Genomic DNA, 15,972 nt, shown 5'->3' on the forward strand with positions numbered 1-15,972 from the left:
AGGCGAGAGAACTAAGAGAAAACTCACAAATGGTACGAGCACCTGACTACCAAAATGTTGAGACCAAGGCTGTATGAAAACAAAAAAAGTTTAAAAAAAAATTAATAACCACTTTGGAAAAGAGTCTGGCAGTTTCTTAGAAAACTAAACACACACTCTTGCCATACGATCCAGCCTGTGTGCTCACTGGTACTTTCCAAAATGATTTGAAAGCTTGTGTTCACACAAAAACCTGACCGTGAATAGCAGCTTTATTCGTAATTGCCAAAACGTGGAAACAAGCAAGTGTCCTTCAGTACTTCGTGAATGGATAAACGAGCAATCCAGATAATGAAATATTATTTATCAAGACAAAGAAATGAGCTATCAAGCCTCAAAAAGGCATGAAGGAACCTTAAATGCATGTTGCTGTAGGAAACAAAACAAATCTGAAAAGGCTGTATGTTACCTGATCCCAACTGGACGGTATTCTGGGAATGGTCACACTGTGGGGGCAAAGAAAAGGAGTGTTTCCCAGGGTGCAGGGGGCAGGGTGAAGGGTGGATAGGTGAAATACAAGAGCTCTTTAGGAAAGGGCAACAATTCTGTGCAAGACTGAAATGGTGGGTACATGTAGCTATACATTTGTCTGAACCCCAATAATGTACAACACAAAGCAGAACCCTTCTGTAAACTATGCACTTTGGGTTGTGAGGCTAGGTCGATATGGTCTCGTCGACTGTATCAGATAAACCACGCTAATGCAAGATGTTACAAACAGAGGAAACTAGCCCAAGTGGGGGAGAGCGTGAGAGGGGATATACTGGAACTCTCTACTTCGGGGATATACTGGAACTCTCTACTTCGGGGATATACTGGAACTCTACTTCCTGCTCCATTTTCCTCTAAAACCGAAACTGTGCTACAGATAGCCTATTAACTTAAAAAGATAAAAGTCCCCAAAATATACGCTCATAGCACAAAATGTCATTGAAATGAATGTTACTCCAGAAATATGCCTTTTAACAATGTAGCGTTTCTAAATATGTATTGTTCAGATTGGAGGCAAAAGTCAGTACTAATGCTTTTCCTTCACCAATAAATTATTTACTTACTAGCATGGGGAGTTAATCATTGGCACCCCGAAACGTCTTTGTTTTTGTTACGTATAAAAGGGAAACATAGTCTCCATACCCCACTTGACTTCACCAGTATAACCCCAGCACAGTGAGACAGACGCCTTCCACTTGCCCCTACTAAATCTGTTCCACTTTGACAGCTTATTACGTTGTAGACACAACCTTACCAAGAATGCTCTTGACCCCATCATCTTATTCAATGATGGATTATCACCCACCTCTCCAAGACCGACCTCTGGTTACCCTTAATCAGTGTGTCTGTCCCACACTGGCCAATCTGCCGGGAGGACGTGAACAACCACCTTAGAGCATGGATGTCCAGTGCCTTTCACATGGAGGGCAGGGCCTCAAAGCCTGACTCTTGGAACGCCATTCTTCCAACCCTCCACCCCAATACCCCCACCCAGCTGGAAAGGAAACAGCTCCTGCTTTCTGTTCACCTCAGCGAAGCTCCAAGTAAGATTTCTTTTGGGGGGAAAAAAAAATTCTGCTGCCAAAATGCTTTTCTGAAAAACCTCTTATATAGACCATATTATCTGCCTTCGTGTAATGAAATCAATTGAATTTCCTCTTAAATTGCTGTTGAAACTGCTCATTTGGCTAGTAAGGGAAATTGCCTCTTTAAAACAAAATGCACCGAGAACTGAAATTATGTAGCTACCTAGTAAGAAACGTGGTGGAGGAATTGGGGCAAATCAAGGCAGTAGAGACTGACCTAGAAAAGACTGGGAGGTGGGGCCCCGGGCTGCCACCGGTGGGCACAGCAAGAGGGCGGCCATCTGTGAACCCGGAAGACAGCCCTCACCGGGAGCCCAGCCTCCATAACTGGGAGGGAAAATGTCTGCTGCTTAAGCCCCCCAGTCTGTGGCATTCTGGCAAGCAGTCCAAAGGGACTAAGACCCTCTGGGACTGTGAGGAAATGAAAATGTGTTGTTGAACCCCCCGCCCCCCTCTCCGGTCCTTGGCACTTTGTTCAGGCGACCCCAGCACACTGGCACAGCTTTCAGAAGGCTGATAGTTGTAGATATCTTTGCACAGCTGTCCCAGATGGAGTAAGCCCCAGAAAAGAAAAACCCGGAGGCCAACAAGAAAAGGACTGTCCGCGTCTACAGGGTTACGGGGCCCAAGGGTCGACTAACAGTAAGTCAAAGAAGATGTTTTTTTTTTATTTTTTTTTCAACATTTTTATTTATTTTGGGGACAGAGAGAGACAGAGCATGAACGGGGGAGGGGCAGAGAGAGAGGGAGACACAGAATCGGAAACAGGCTCCAGGCTCTGAGCCGTCAGCCCAGAGCCTGACGCGGGGCTCGAACTCATGGACCATGAGATCATGACCTGGCTGAAGTCGGACGCTGAACCGACTGCGCCACCCAGGCGCCCCAAAGAAGATGTTTTTAAGCAGCTCCCCCAGCTCTGGCCACTGGCACACCCCCGTGTCCACAGTTTGATTCCAGTGTCCAGCCTCTTCCCGGGCAAGACTGGGGCTCCATGGGAAGGTCTAGAGAGAGTGTTCGAGAAAAGCAGCAACAAAAAAGTTACTTTTATTTGGACGAAGACGAAAGAACTCTAACACTTTCTAGGTGCCTTGTCTCTTCCGTGTTCCCAACCACCCCCCACCCCACCCCCAGAACCAGACTGCCAAAAGAGGGTCATTTCGGAGATGGTAGAGGGAAGGACCTATAGCAGAAATGGGTGACAAGCTGTCGGAGAGAATTTAGAATGAAGTCAGAGAAAAGCTAAAGTTCTCCAGGAATCGGACTTCAGGTTGAAAGTCACAGAGACTTAGAAAACTATTAGGATTCTAATTAGGGTCTTTGAACATGATAAAAGCCCACTGAAAGGAGCATCAGGCAGGGTTCCCGCAACAGAAGAGGAAGGTGTGGGTGAAACACATTGAATGGGGGAATTGTTTGGAAGGTGTGGGCTGGGTTACGGGTGACCTCCGGGGATGCCCAAACACCCTGGGGCCTACACAGTGCGGGAGGCCCCCACCCCAGGCCGGAAGAAAGGGGAGGGGATGGTGTCAGCAGAGCTGAGCAAGACCTCAATGTTAATGCTCCGGGGCAGGAGCTGGGGCCCTGGAGACTGGGGCATCAGGACTGCAAAGGGAGGAAGTTCCTCCCCAACTCGCCTCCCAAATCACACCGTGCTCCCACGCTAACCCCCACAGGGAGGCAGAGGGCAAGAGAGCCCTGTGCTTTGTCTATAGTGCTGACCCGCATGCACCCAGCAGGGACAGACGGGAGCCGGGAGAGCTGGGCAGGGGTGAGAGAGGCAGGGCCAGCACGCCCGGCCTCATCCTGTTGGATGGTTTGGGCTCAAAGGTCCCAAACACCCTGACTTCATGCTGCTTAACCAATAAGGAAGATAGGCTGTCACAGACAAGGCTGCAAGACAGAACCAATGTTCTCAGATGCCCAACAAAATCCTGGGAAAACCACACTCTTTTCTCTCTCCACTGCTCACGCGGCCTTGACCTCGGGCTGACTGACTTGCCTAGGGGCAAAGTGGCTGGCTGTCTCTCCCTGCCCCTCCCCTCCCCTCCCCTGCAGGGCGCAGAAGATGTATTATCTCTAGCGAATGTGAAAACAATAATAAAACCAACTTAACGTCTGTTTTCAGTTATCACCGTGCAAAGCTAAACAATGTTGGCAATGAGAATGTTCCTCCCAGAAAGAAACCTTTTGTTCCCCAAGTTCTAAGCGATTACTGTAGCCACCGTTGAGTTTTAGTAAAACGTGTAAGCTTCAAATTAGCACATTTTATGACTCATCCTTTAACAAACAAAGGGTCCGAGAACCCCCAGTTATACAGTCCTGGTACGCAGAAAACAAGTACCACACAGAAGGTTCTGGAGTAACTTCCTAAGAATTTGGGACAGTTGGAGCTCACTGCAGAGGCAGCCCATATCCCCAGTCCCTGAGTTTCTAAATATTCTGGCATTTAAACAGGAGCTTTGGCATAAACCATGAGAACGAAAATGGTATAAATAACAGTTTGAGCTACTCCAATCCTGTCATTCAACGTGAACACTTAGAGAGGGATAAATACAGCATTTGACACCTATAACCGCGAAGCGATATAAACCCAGGATGTAGTATTTGTGTTTGATAAGTGTGGACTTCAGTTCAGCCGTGAACAATTGCGCCTGGGTGGCTCAGTCCATTAAGGATGTTAAGCATCAAACTCTTGATTTCGGCTCAGGTCATGATCTCCTATGCCCTATGCTGGGCAGCGCGGAGCCTGCTTGGGATTCTCTGTCTCCCTCTCTCTGCCCCTCCCCACTCTCAAAATAAATAAACATTAAAAAATGTATTTGAAAAAGCATTCTAAATCTCATGTGCTCTTTATTATTTGCAGGCGTTGTTCTAAATGCCAAGTAGCTCCCGGGGTGGGCCTGGACTCGTGTTGGAGTAGAGATGACAGAGGCTATCACCCCACTTGGGCTTGGAATTCAGCCTGGTTGTGGCCCCCAGGCCCCAGGGAGTGCGGCACAGGTGGGGAGACGGTGCCTTGTGCAAAGACAGAGGCTCCCAGGGTCCGGGACCCTGCTGCAGGCAGAGCTTTATAACACTGCAGGTACTGACATGATTACAACGAAGCGGAGGGTCAGGGGAAGGGCACAAAGGACTGCTCTGGATGCACTGTGAGACACCCCAGGGACCCCTTAGATCGGCTGTGAAACACCCACGAACCCCCTAGATCTGCTGTGAAACAGACACCCAGGAACCCCCTAGATCCCCTGTGAAACAGCCCAGGAAACCCCTAGAAACAGGGAATTGGGACTTTGGAAGGACATGGTCTGGGGCACTGTGCACCTCCGGGGGGTACTAGTTTATGACCCCAAGTCCTATCTGTGGGGTCTCATCGTATCCCCTGGCTCAGGAACCTGTGGCAAACGCAGGTTACCGAATAAAGTGCATACAGATTTTTACTATACATAAGGAATGAAAACTATATGATTTCAACTGGGTGGCCCTAAGGCAGAAAACCTCCATTTTGGGGGCACCTGAGTGGCTCAGTTGGTTGACCATCTGACTCCTGATTTGGGCTCAGATCATGATCCCCGGGTCGTAGGATGATCGAGCCCCGCATCGGGCTCTGCACTGACAGTGCAGATCCTACTTGGGATTCTCTCTCCCTCTCTGCCTCTCCCCTGCTCACCTGTGGTTTTTTTCCTCTCTCGCTCTCTAAAAGAAAAAAGAAAAAAAGCCTCCGTCTTGTATCTTCACGAGCAGATTCGGGTTCAAACACTGAATGAGGCACACTACCACAGTGAATAGCAATGTGGTCACTGGGCAACTGTGAAATGATTAAATCCGTTTGAATCTAAAACAGAAGAAAAAAAGAGTTGAATTCTGGACAGTTTTTTGGAGTTAAGAAAAGTACTTTAAGTGCCTGTCTGAAATATATACCGTTTATTTGATATTTCTCCGTTCCTTTCTGGCATATCACTTTATCATCAAAGAAATGAATGTTTAGGAAATAAATCTGTGCACGTCACGTGTCCGTTAAAAACAGAATGCCTGGGGTGCCTGGGTGGCTCAGTCGGTTGAGCGTCCGACTTCAGCTCAGGTCACGATCTCACGGTCCGTGAGTTCGAGCCCCGCGTCAGGCTCTGGGCTGATGGCTCAGAGCCTGGAGCCTGCTCCCGATTCTGTGTCTCCCTCCTTCTCTGCCCCTCCCCCACTCATGCTCTGTCTCTCTCTGTCTCAAAAAAATAAATAAACATTAAAAACAAAAAAAACAAAAAAACAAAACAAAAAAAAAACAGAAGGCCTGACCAAGAGTAACCTCAGTAAACAGACTCACTGCAGAAGTCAGTGGCCACTAGCCTTGACTCTACACTTGGTCGGCTGTCTAACTCCCTTGACCTTTGCTGATGACTGCAGCTTCAGAATCACAAGAAGGCTGCCGTGCCTCCAGCCGTCAAATCCAAACCGTGGAGAATGTAGGGTTTTCCTTTCTTGGGTTTCTACTGTTTACCAGAAAAGTATGGTTCTCCCTAGAAACTTACTGCTGCACCTCATTGGCCCACAACTATGTTCCAAATCTCCTCCTGACTGTGATGGAGACGAGAAGATTAAGTATTTCATTTTCCAGATGCTACCTGCCTTCTTTCCTGAATTATAAAGTGCAAGAGACAACACAAAACAAAACCCAAATTCACTCCTGTGGTTTTTTTTTTTCTTTCTTTCTTTCATACCTGGGTAATGGACTTAATAGTTTCATCAGAAGAATCTAGAATAGTTCTGAACCATGAGATGACCCAATAACTTTTATGATCTGACCCCTCAGGGTCTCCAGGTTGGTACCATAAGGTCCTACCAAATAAAGATAACAATAGTGTCCATTACCTCTACGGTACTTTTCTGTATGTCAACCATTGGGCTTAGCGCTTTACATGGTAGCTGAGATACCGTCCTGTCATCTGATGACAGACTGGCTGTTGGACGCCTATTTTAAGGTTCTGGGTTACAGTTTTGTGATATACTAACTGGATGACATTCTGAGTCTCGGTTCTCAATCCCGTAAATGAGGAAAACTAGACTATTCCTTTCCCTACAGAATATTAGGGGGTTCAAAAAAAAGTATTCCAAAAGGGTTGTGAACACCTGAAAACGTTATAGCAAAGACAGGGATTATCATAACCTCCATGTTAAAATTAGTCCGAAAAGAAGAGTTTAAAAAAAAAAAAAGGAACACATGGAGGTCTGTGGCTCACTGCCTGTCCTGGGGGCCTTCCTCAGTCCTTTCCAATCTTCTCCAAAACATCAGCCCCCAAATCCTCACGTTGGTCTGTAGAGGCGATGTCACTTTGTCCCCCTCGGGAGCCCAGCTCCCCATTCCCACCCAGCTCCCTCTCTCTGGCTGGCACCCACCCCCAGGGGCGTTTCATCTGCAAATGTCATGTTGTTTTCATCAACAGACTCTGCATGCCTAGAAACAGTCCCCGCTAGGCTGCTGGGAGCTGCCTTTCGTGTCTGAACAGGTTTAGTGGCATGAATCAGTATTCGGTGCTTCCAAAAATATACACATCTATAGTAAGATAACTGTTCCTCCGTCAGAATATCATGAACATTAGGGGAGACAAATATACTGTCAGATGTAATGACATCCTCCTCCCAGGTCCCTCATAAAGAAGTATTGAGAACACATAATTGCCCTCAAAAGATGTCTATTTTATGATAATCATTACCTAAATATTACACACTAGAGATTTGTACTATTAAAGAGGGCTGAAATTACTCATGAAATATTAGCTGTGTTTTACTTAAGCTCTTTGGACCTAATTCATAAAAATTAATTCACGGTTTGTAAGAGTGATCTCTTATTCCTTAATAGAATACTTCTGTAATTCATTAAATTCCTTAATGCCATCATCCCTGATCACATACATTTCAATTCTAGTCTTCCAGTATGAAAAAAAGAAAAAAAGAAAAAACCCGAACTTTCGGCAAGTCGAGGAAACATCAGAGTTTTCAAGCAGGACCCACCTCTCAGAAGATCATGAGAAACTTACAGAATATGGAGGGGGAGACAAAATGCAACAAAAGTCGACCCAGATATGTCTGGTTTTCAAACACATGTGTGACTATCTGGGAGTAAACCTACATTAAGAAAATGTTCATTTTGGAGGAACTGCTCTCAGAACAGACGGGTCCTCTCCGACAAGGGAAGCCCGATTTCTAAACTGTCAAAGCACATCCTAGATTTCCTGGAATTGCTTGGCCTTGAGATTTTCATTGTCCTTAAGCTGTTAACAACAAGGGGCTCTGGGTTGTGTGGGGAGACCGTGACCTGCACGCTTCTCAGCTTTGCCTAAGAGTCTCAGGGACGCCGTACCGTAAAACGTAATTTACGATTTCCCACACTGACGATTCAGTAAGTATTGATTCACATCATCTCCACCTCTGGGCTGTAACACCCATGAGGGCAAGGCGTTCCTCTGTCTTGTTGACTTTTGCATCCTTGGCCACGTGATAGAATTTCCATCAGCATATATATTTTTTTCCATCAATATTTTTAAATCAAAAGCTAACAGGGATGCCGGGGTGGCTCCGTCGGTTGAGCCTCTGACTTCAGCTCAGGTCATGATCTCACAGTTTGTGGGTTCGAGCCCCATGCCGGGCTCTGTGGTGACAACTCAGAGCCTGGAGGCTGCTTTGGATTCTGCGTCCCCCTTGCTGTCCCTCCCCTGCTCATGCTCGTCTCTCTCTGTTGCTCAAAAGTGAATAAAGGTTAAAAAAAAATTTTTTTTAAAAAGCTAACATATTTTACTAATTCCCTCTTGCCTAACAAGGAGAAATTCAAGTCACCATGCATTTGTTGATTTTCCACTAGGAATACTGATAAAGATGGAGAAAATAATCCCTTACATTTATATTATTCTTAAGAGTTTACTAACTTTGTGTGTGTCACAGAGTGTTGTGCTCACATTAACCCTACGGGGAATTAGGGTCCATTTTCTTCCAGTACTTTGTAAGTAAGGATACTGAGATTCCAGGAAGGGACATAATGCAAAGCGACCCCACAGTGGGGTAAAAGGCGACAGGGCTGAACGTCAGCACATGTAGACTCTGTATCTATCTGCCACTGTTTACAATGAACAAGTCACTTAATTTTGGTGTCTTCATTAGAGAAATGATTAGGAACACCATGACGTATTGTTCTCTAAAAAGTATTAGGAAGAAGATGAACAAGACCCTTTCTGGTTAAATCAGCCTCTGCCGAGAACACTGGTCCTAAGGGACGTGCAGAGAGACGCGTGTATGGTGTCTCCAGGATGTTGCCTTCGGCCACATGGAACAGAATCAGGTTGCAGGAGCACGAGGAAAGGGGGACAGTTCTCTCACGTGACACCAACCCGGGCTGGGCCAGCCACTGGCCGGGTGAGTCAGGCACTTTCCTGCCTCATCCTTCCAGGGAGGCCCTTGACCTTCACGGTCCAAGGTGATTACTCCACTTCCCGGCCTCGGGACTCTGTTCCAGGCAGATGGGTGAAGGGCAAATTCTCTTGCTAGCTCTCAGTATAACCAAAAATTTTACTCAGAAGACTCCCACTTAAATCGCGTTGGCCAGAACTGGATCACATGTTCACCTCCGGCTAACGCGAGTGTGGACTTGTAAGCGTGTTAGCCTCCTGGACGAGAGTGTGGTTTTCTTCCAAAGGAAGAAAGGTAGAACAGACATTGGCAGGACATCAACAGTACCGATGCACGTGGCGGAGCGATTGAGGACAGAACGAGGACGGAATTTTTCCAATTATTTTGTGAATCCATACACTGGGGCTCTCAGGGTAAGCGTGCGTGAGGGTTGAATTATATCCTCCCTCCCAAAGTCACATGTTGAAATCCTACCTCCCAGGACCTCACATTGTAACCTGTTTTGTTTTGTCAACAAGGCCATTGCCGGTGTAATTAGTTAAGATGAGGTGATTGGAATGGGTCATAATCTAATATGGCTGCTGTCCTTATAAAAAGGAGAAATTTGGACACAGACACCCATGGAGGGAGAACACCGTAGGACCATGAAGAGGGCCATCGACCAGCCAAAGAGAGAGGGCTCAAATGGATCCTTCCCTCACAGCCCTGAAAGGAAACCAACACTCCCGACCCCTTGATCTTACACTTCCAGCCCCTGGCACTCTTGAGACAATAAAGAAACTGTTGTTCGAGCCACCCAGTAGCTTGTCGAGCAAGCTACAACAGGGGGACTACAGTAGATATGCTTTCCCATGTTTTTTGACCAGGAGGCACTTTTTCACAAAACACTTGAAAAAAAAATACTGTCCCGCAGAATGTAGTTTTTTTTTTCAATTCCATTGAAGTGGAGTCATTTCACCTAAAACCAGGGTGTCTGACATCCCACGGCACTTTGCTTTTGACCGTATCATGTACTGAGTGTTCCATAATAGAGTTTCAGTACGTGTGTTTCAGTGATTTTTCTCCAGGTTGGTACCATAAGGTCCTACCAAATAAAGATAACAATAGTGTCCATTACCTCTTCGGTACTTTTCTGTATGTCAACCATCGGGCTTAGCGCTTTACAGACATTTTCTTTTCTAACCATCACGAAAGAACAATGAAGCAGGTACCACTACCTTTTCCAGTTTACGAATGTGAAAACTTAACATATAAACAGCTTCTTGACACTGAGTGTAGATTGTTGTTGATTCTTTAAATAAACTTCTTTATTAAAGTGTAACCAACCTAATGAAAAGCACACGAATCGCAAGCGTGCAGCCCAATGGATTTTCACAAAGCAAAACCACATCTATGCAAATGCCACGAGACCAACACATAGAATATCGCGAACACCCTCCTTTCCAAAGATTAACACCATCCTGACCTCTGTTGCCGTAGAATACTTTTACTGGTTTTAGACTTTAAATAATATACCCTGCGCTCTTTTGGGGCAGATCAGATCTTTCTTTTCTTTTTCCTTGTTTTTACTATGATTAGAAAAAGTAAGACAATCCTATGGAGTAGCAATGATACTCTGACTCTGTACCCAAGAGAAACTCATACATATGTACCCCAGATGCACATACAAAAACCTTTCGTAGAAAGACTATTTGTAATAGCCAAACCTGGAAACAGTCCAACAGACCAGCCTTGCCCTGACACCCAAACCAGACAAAAATATTACAAGGAGAGAAAACCACACTACCCCTCATTAACAAAGGGATTAACAATTACCAAATCAAACACAGCAATATATGGAAACAATAATACTACAACCAACTGTGGTTTATCTCAAGAATGCAAAGTTGGTTCAATATCTGAAACTCAATCAGTATAACCTACACTGTATTAAAAGTCTAAACACACACACACACACACACACACACCCCACATGATTATATCGATTGATGGAGAAAAAAATTTTGACAAAATTCAACAACCATTCATAATTTAAACACAGGGAAAAAAGAAAAAGAAAACCTCTTAGTAAACTAGAAATACAAGGGAATGTCTGATAAAAGACAACAACCAGAGCAAGTAAACAATCAGGAACAACTTTAGTTAAAACTGTACTTGATGATGAAAGACCAACTATTTTCCCCGTAAGACTGGGGACAAGTCAAGGGTGCATTCTCTCACTACTCCACTCAACATCATCCTGGAGGGCCTACTCAGCCCAATAACATAAGAAAAAGAACTACAAAGCATACAGATTCTAAAGGAATGAAAAAAACTCTCCCTAATTGCAGATGATACGATTGTCTTTTTTAAAAGTTCCAAGGAATTTTTTTATTTTTTTAAAATGTTTTATTTATTTTTGAGACAGAGAGAGACAGAGCATGAGCAGGGGAGGGGCAGAGAGAGGAGGAGACACAGAAGCCGAAGCAGGCTCCAGGTTCTGAGCTGTCAGCACAGAGCCCGAAGTGGGGCTCGAACTCACAAACCGCGAGATCATGACCTGAGCCAAAGTCAGATGCTTAACCGACCGAGCCACCCAGGCGCCCAAAGGAATCTTTTTTAAAAAAACAGCCTCCTAGGGGTGCCTGGGTGGCTCGGTCGGTTAAGCATCCAACTTTGGCTCAGGGCATGATCTCATGAACTCGGTGAGTTTGAGCCCCACGTTGGGCTCTGTGATGACAGCTCGGAGCCTGGAGCCTGCTTCGGCTTCTGTGTCTCCCCCTCTCTCTGCCCCTCCCCTGCTCATGCTCTCTCTCTGTCTCAAAAATAAATTTTAAAAAAATTTCTAAAAATTAAAGAAAAAAAGCCTCCTAGAATGAAAAAGTGAATTTTGTAAGACTGTACGGTACAAGACCAACACACAAAATTTAGTTGCATTTCTATACACTAGCAACAAACAATTGGAAACTAGAATTTCAAAAAGCAATAGCATTTCCGAAGACCCAATTTCTTATAAAATCACACACACTGAACCATATCATCCAGCAACCCCACTCCTAGGTATTTATGCTAGAGAAACTGAAAGTTATTTTCACATAGAAACTTGAACACAAATGTTTACAGTAGGCCTGTCCATAATCGTCAACAACTCACAACAATCCAGATGTCCTCCAACAGGAAACCACTTCTTGCGCATCCGCACAATGGAATACTACTTAGCAATGAAAAGGTACGACCCAGGGGTACACACAACTTGGGTGAATCTCAAAGCCACGAACGTGTGCAAAGGCCATTAAGCCATTAAGTTGGGTACAAGAAGCCGGTCTCAGAAGGGTTTTGCGCTGCATGGTTCCACTTCCTTGTCATTCTCAAAAGGACAAAATACATAGTCATGGCACCTCCCAGGTCAGTGGTTGCCAGGGGTGACGGTGGGTGTGACTAGAAATCGGTAGCTCGGGGGGCGCCTGGGTGGCGCAGTCGGTTAAGCGTCCGACTTCAGCCAGGTCACGATCTCGCGGCCCGTGAGTTCGAGCCCCGCATCGGGCTCTGGGCTGACGGCTCAGAGCCTGGAGCCTGTTTCCGATTCTGTGTCTCCCTCTCTCTCTGCCCCTCCCCCGTTCATGCTCTGTCTCTCTCTGTCCCAAAAATAAATAAACGTTAAAAAAAAAAAAAAAAGAAATCGGTAGCTCGGGAAAGTTTGGGGAGAGGTGCAATTGTTCTGTAGGTGATGCAGGTGATGGTTACACAATCTATACCCGTGCTAAAATGCATAGACCAAAATAACGAAAGCTCTACTTTGCTGTATATTAACTCAAACAATAAAATTTTACACATTTGCCATGTGTGCCTATTTAATGGGGCCATCGCGCAGAGTGAGAAAAGTAGACGGTACAAAACCCAAGCAACGATGCCTCTGCGACTCGGCATAGTCTTAAACATTTCAGGGGCAGGGCTCTCCTTCCCGCCACCTCCTTCCAGCCCACAAACTCATTCTGCCATTCGTTCAATGATCCCAGCATTTTCACCGGTAAGAATTAACATTATTTGCCTTAAAATATTTTAAATTAATCAACTCATTTGGTTTGGCCTTGCGCACCTATTCCCCGGAAAGGAGTAATATTTTAAGTATTAACATCCATTTCCACCTTCCCTGGAAGAGGTTTAAATGATTATTATACTAGCTAGCCTGGTCCCTTGTCTACAAAGTGACCAGAAATGTTCTGGAGTCCAGGAAAGAATCGAGCTCGGATCTAAAGCAAAAGAAAACGAGATGTGAAGGGCACTTGGACGCTCAGGGCCCTTCGGGGAACAGCAGGGACAAAAACAAGAGAGTCTGGGGCTCATGACACGCGTCCAGCCGATCTCACCCCCTTACTGCTTCCTCTTAAGTCCTTTTCACATCAGTGTACGGAGCTCTGTATCTTTTACAGATGACTGTATAACATCCCAATGTAAGTATTTACATTTTTTTACACAATAACAGGCGTTTGGATCGACTCGAATGCTTTATCATTACAAACAATTCCTGCGATTTAGATAGTCTTGTTTATGCGGTCGTACCAGAGCTTGTATAGGATCATTCCTAAAATTGGAACCACTAGAATCATTCAGAGCTGGGACTATTTTAAATTATAATAGATATTGCCAAATTATTCTTCAGCAGACTTATATTAATTTGCACATCTATCAATAACATATGAGACTGCCTGTTTCCCCAACCTGCCCCCCACCACCGCCACGGTAGAGAGTGATCAAATTTATACATTCGCATCTGTCTTTCCAAGTCAAAATATGTCTTTTGTATGGATTTGATTTTTCTGAAACTTAGCATATTTTATATTGGATATTCTTCTTAGTGTATGAAATATGCGCTTCTATGATTTATCCATTTTTCTGTGGGCATGTTTGATTGCAGACATTTAAACCTCTTTGCATATCACAAATAGTAATTGTTCTCAATGACGTTTCAGTATTTGTTTCCAGTTCTTCTTTTGTATTTCGACCTTTCGTAGTTTTTTCGCATGGAATTTAAATTTTCCTTGGAGTCAACTTGATCAATTTTTTTTATGGGCTTCATGATCTGCTTAAAATGTCTTCCTTACGCAGTTTAGAGCAACAATAAGCATCCATTTCAGCGGTTTGGTTAGCTATTTTTCTTCTTTTCTTTCTTTCTTTCTTTTTTTTTTTTTTTTTGAGTGGAGATTTGAATGCTATTGTACCCCCAGGGCTCCCAGCTTGTCCCAGGGAGTGCTAGACTGGTCCCTGCCTCAGTGCAAGGCCCAGGTAAGAGAGTGGATGTTTCCCCGTCGAAGCCGAGGTAACCTCGAGACATTATCAATTGGCTGAGTGAAGAAAAACTTGTTCCCAAGGCAACACATACTTGGGGCCCCAGCACACCCTCTCAAGTATGATCTTCACTCTCTCTAGTCTAGTCACTAGACTTTTTACCAGTTGGAGACCAAATCATCACTTGGCCCAGAATTCCACAGCCTCCAAAACAGTAAAGAAAAGCAGGTGGGGGGCAAACAAAAGCCCAGGTGCATAGGGCTATGTGGCTTGTGTACATGTAGGTGTTCACGTGCCTTTGTGCACACCCTTGCAGCTTACCCTTTCTCTTGTTTCAGTGAGTCTTAGTTGCGAGAAGATCCCTGCCAAAGTCATCCTATTTCAAAGAGCTGAAGAATTTGGACAGGAATAGTTGAATCACTGGCCATAATCATATGAAACTTCCTTACGTCCCATAGTAGGATTTCTCTTGGTTTCTTGGTAATCGCATAATCCTAGAACAGCTTCTTGAAAACCGGCCTCCGTCTGCTTGGGCTCATACGTTGCAGAGGGAGTCACATCTCGGTCATTAGGGCTTTCAGAGAACCTACAGGAAGAGGGCTGTGAGTTCACGGGTCAAAGGGTCCAGATTTGAAACAGAGTTTAGCTTTTTCTTCCTGCTTCAGCCCAGCGGGGGTGTGTTTCCCATGAGAGGCTTGTTTTTTTTTAAGAATAGCCATAGTAACTGGGTCATCTGGTAGAGAATTAGTCAAATCTCCCCAGGAAGTGTTAATTTAGTGCAAATGACCGGACCCTGGATGGGCGGATCACAGAGCCAACCACCCCCCTCCCGTTCTTCAAGATGAGACACAGTAGGACTCGGCAAAAAAAAATAATTTGTGATGAGCATTTACCACATAAAAACACTTTGTAGTTGTTATTTTTAAAGCCCCAAGCTTTCAAGAGGAAAGACTTGTTTTCTTAAGAAAGATGAACAGCAAAATGCCTGGGCGGTGATGGCCAAAGTGAACATTCTGAGGGATTACACAGTCCCTTCTCAACACGTAGGGACACAGGAGACTTTCCTGCGTTTATTTGGGAAAGAGCACTAAAAGCGAGGAGATTATAGTTGTTTGAGATAACACCAGAAAATTGTTTATTTAACAGAAGGAAAGCATTGCGAAGGAGTGATGCTATTATTTTGATCCTTAGGATGAAAAATTAGTAATCAACAACAAAAAATATGAATAAAAGAAAAGGCCGTATACCTAATTAGTTTGAATACATTTAATTTGTAGCTTAAAACTAAAGCTATTAGTGAATTTAATGGTGGTTCTACCTCCTGATAAATTGCTGTGTAGGCCAAATACATATTCCATTAGCTGTGATAACTCTAGGTTAGAATCTTTGGATTAATTGGATTCATTTGAGTTTACCTTCTAAGAATATCTATTTAGAGTCTAGGTATTAATCCTTTATACTTTTAGATGGTTTAATATGTAATTAAAGCAAATGTACATTAATCCTCTTAGACTGGTTTTTCCAGAAATAGACAATGGCGACAGATTGTATACAGCACGACGCCTGAACATCTTTGTAAGAGTTGAGCAAATGGTCGATGACAACCTTGAAACTTTCTGCAACTGCTGCTGTTTGTCACATCCGAAATGTTTTTGTTCGAGAAGATTTTTGGTTTTTCGCACATCACCCAGTTGTCTGGATT

General features: G+C 44.5%; 1 long non-coding RNA gene across 1 annotated transcript in view; it reads right to left on the minus strand.

Annotated features, from left to right (window-relative positions):
• Positions 1-2,414: 2,414 nt before the first annotated feature.
• The window catches only part of LOC123384901, a 35,722-nt gene continuing 22,164 nt past the window's right edge, over positions 2,415-15,972 (minus strand). Inside the window, exons 3-4 of the long non-coding RNA XR_006596634.1 lie at positions 5,284-5,448; positions 2,415-2,617 (exon numbers count right to left, since the gene is read on the minus strand). This is a non-coding gene — a long non-coding RNA (uncharacterized LOC123384901). The remainder of the gene's footprint in view (positions 2,618-5,283; positions 5,449-15,972) is intronic.

This window comes from Felis catus, chromosome A1 (genome assembly GCF_018350175.1).
Source record: "Felis catus isolate Fca126 chromosome A1, F.catus_Fca126_mat1.0, whole genome shotgun sequence".
In the NCBI taxonomy this organism is placed as follows: Eukaryota; Metazoa; Chordata; class Mammalia; order Carnivora; family Felidae; genus Felis; species Felis catus.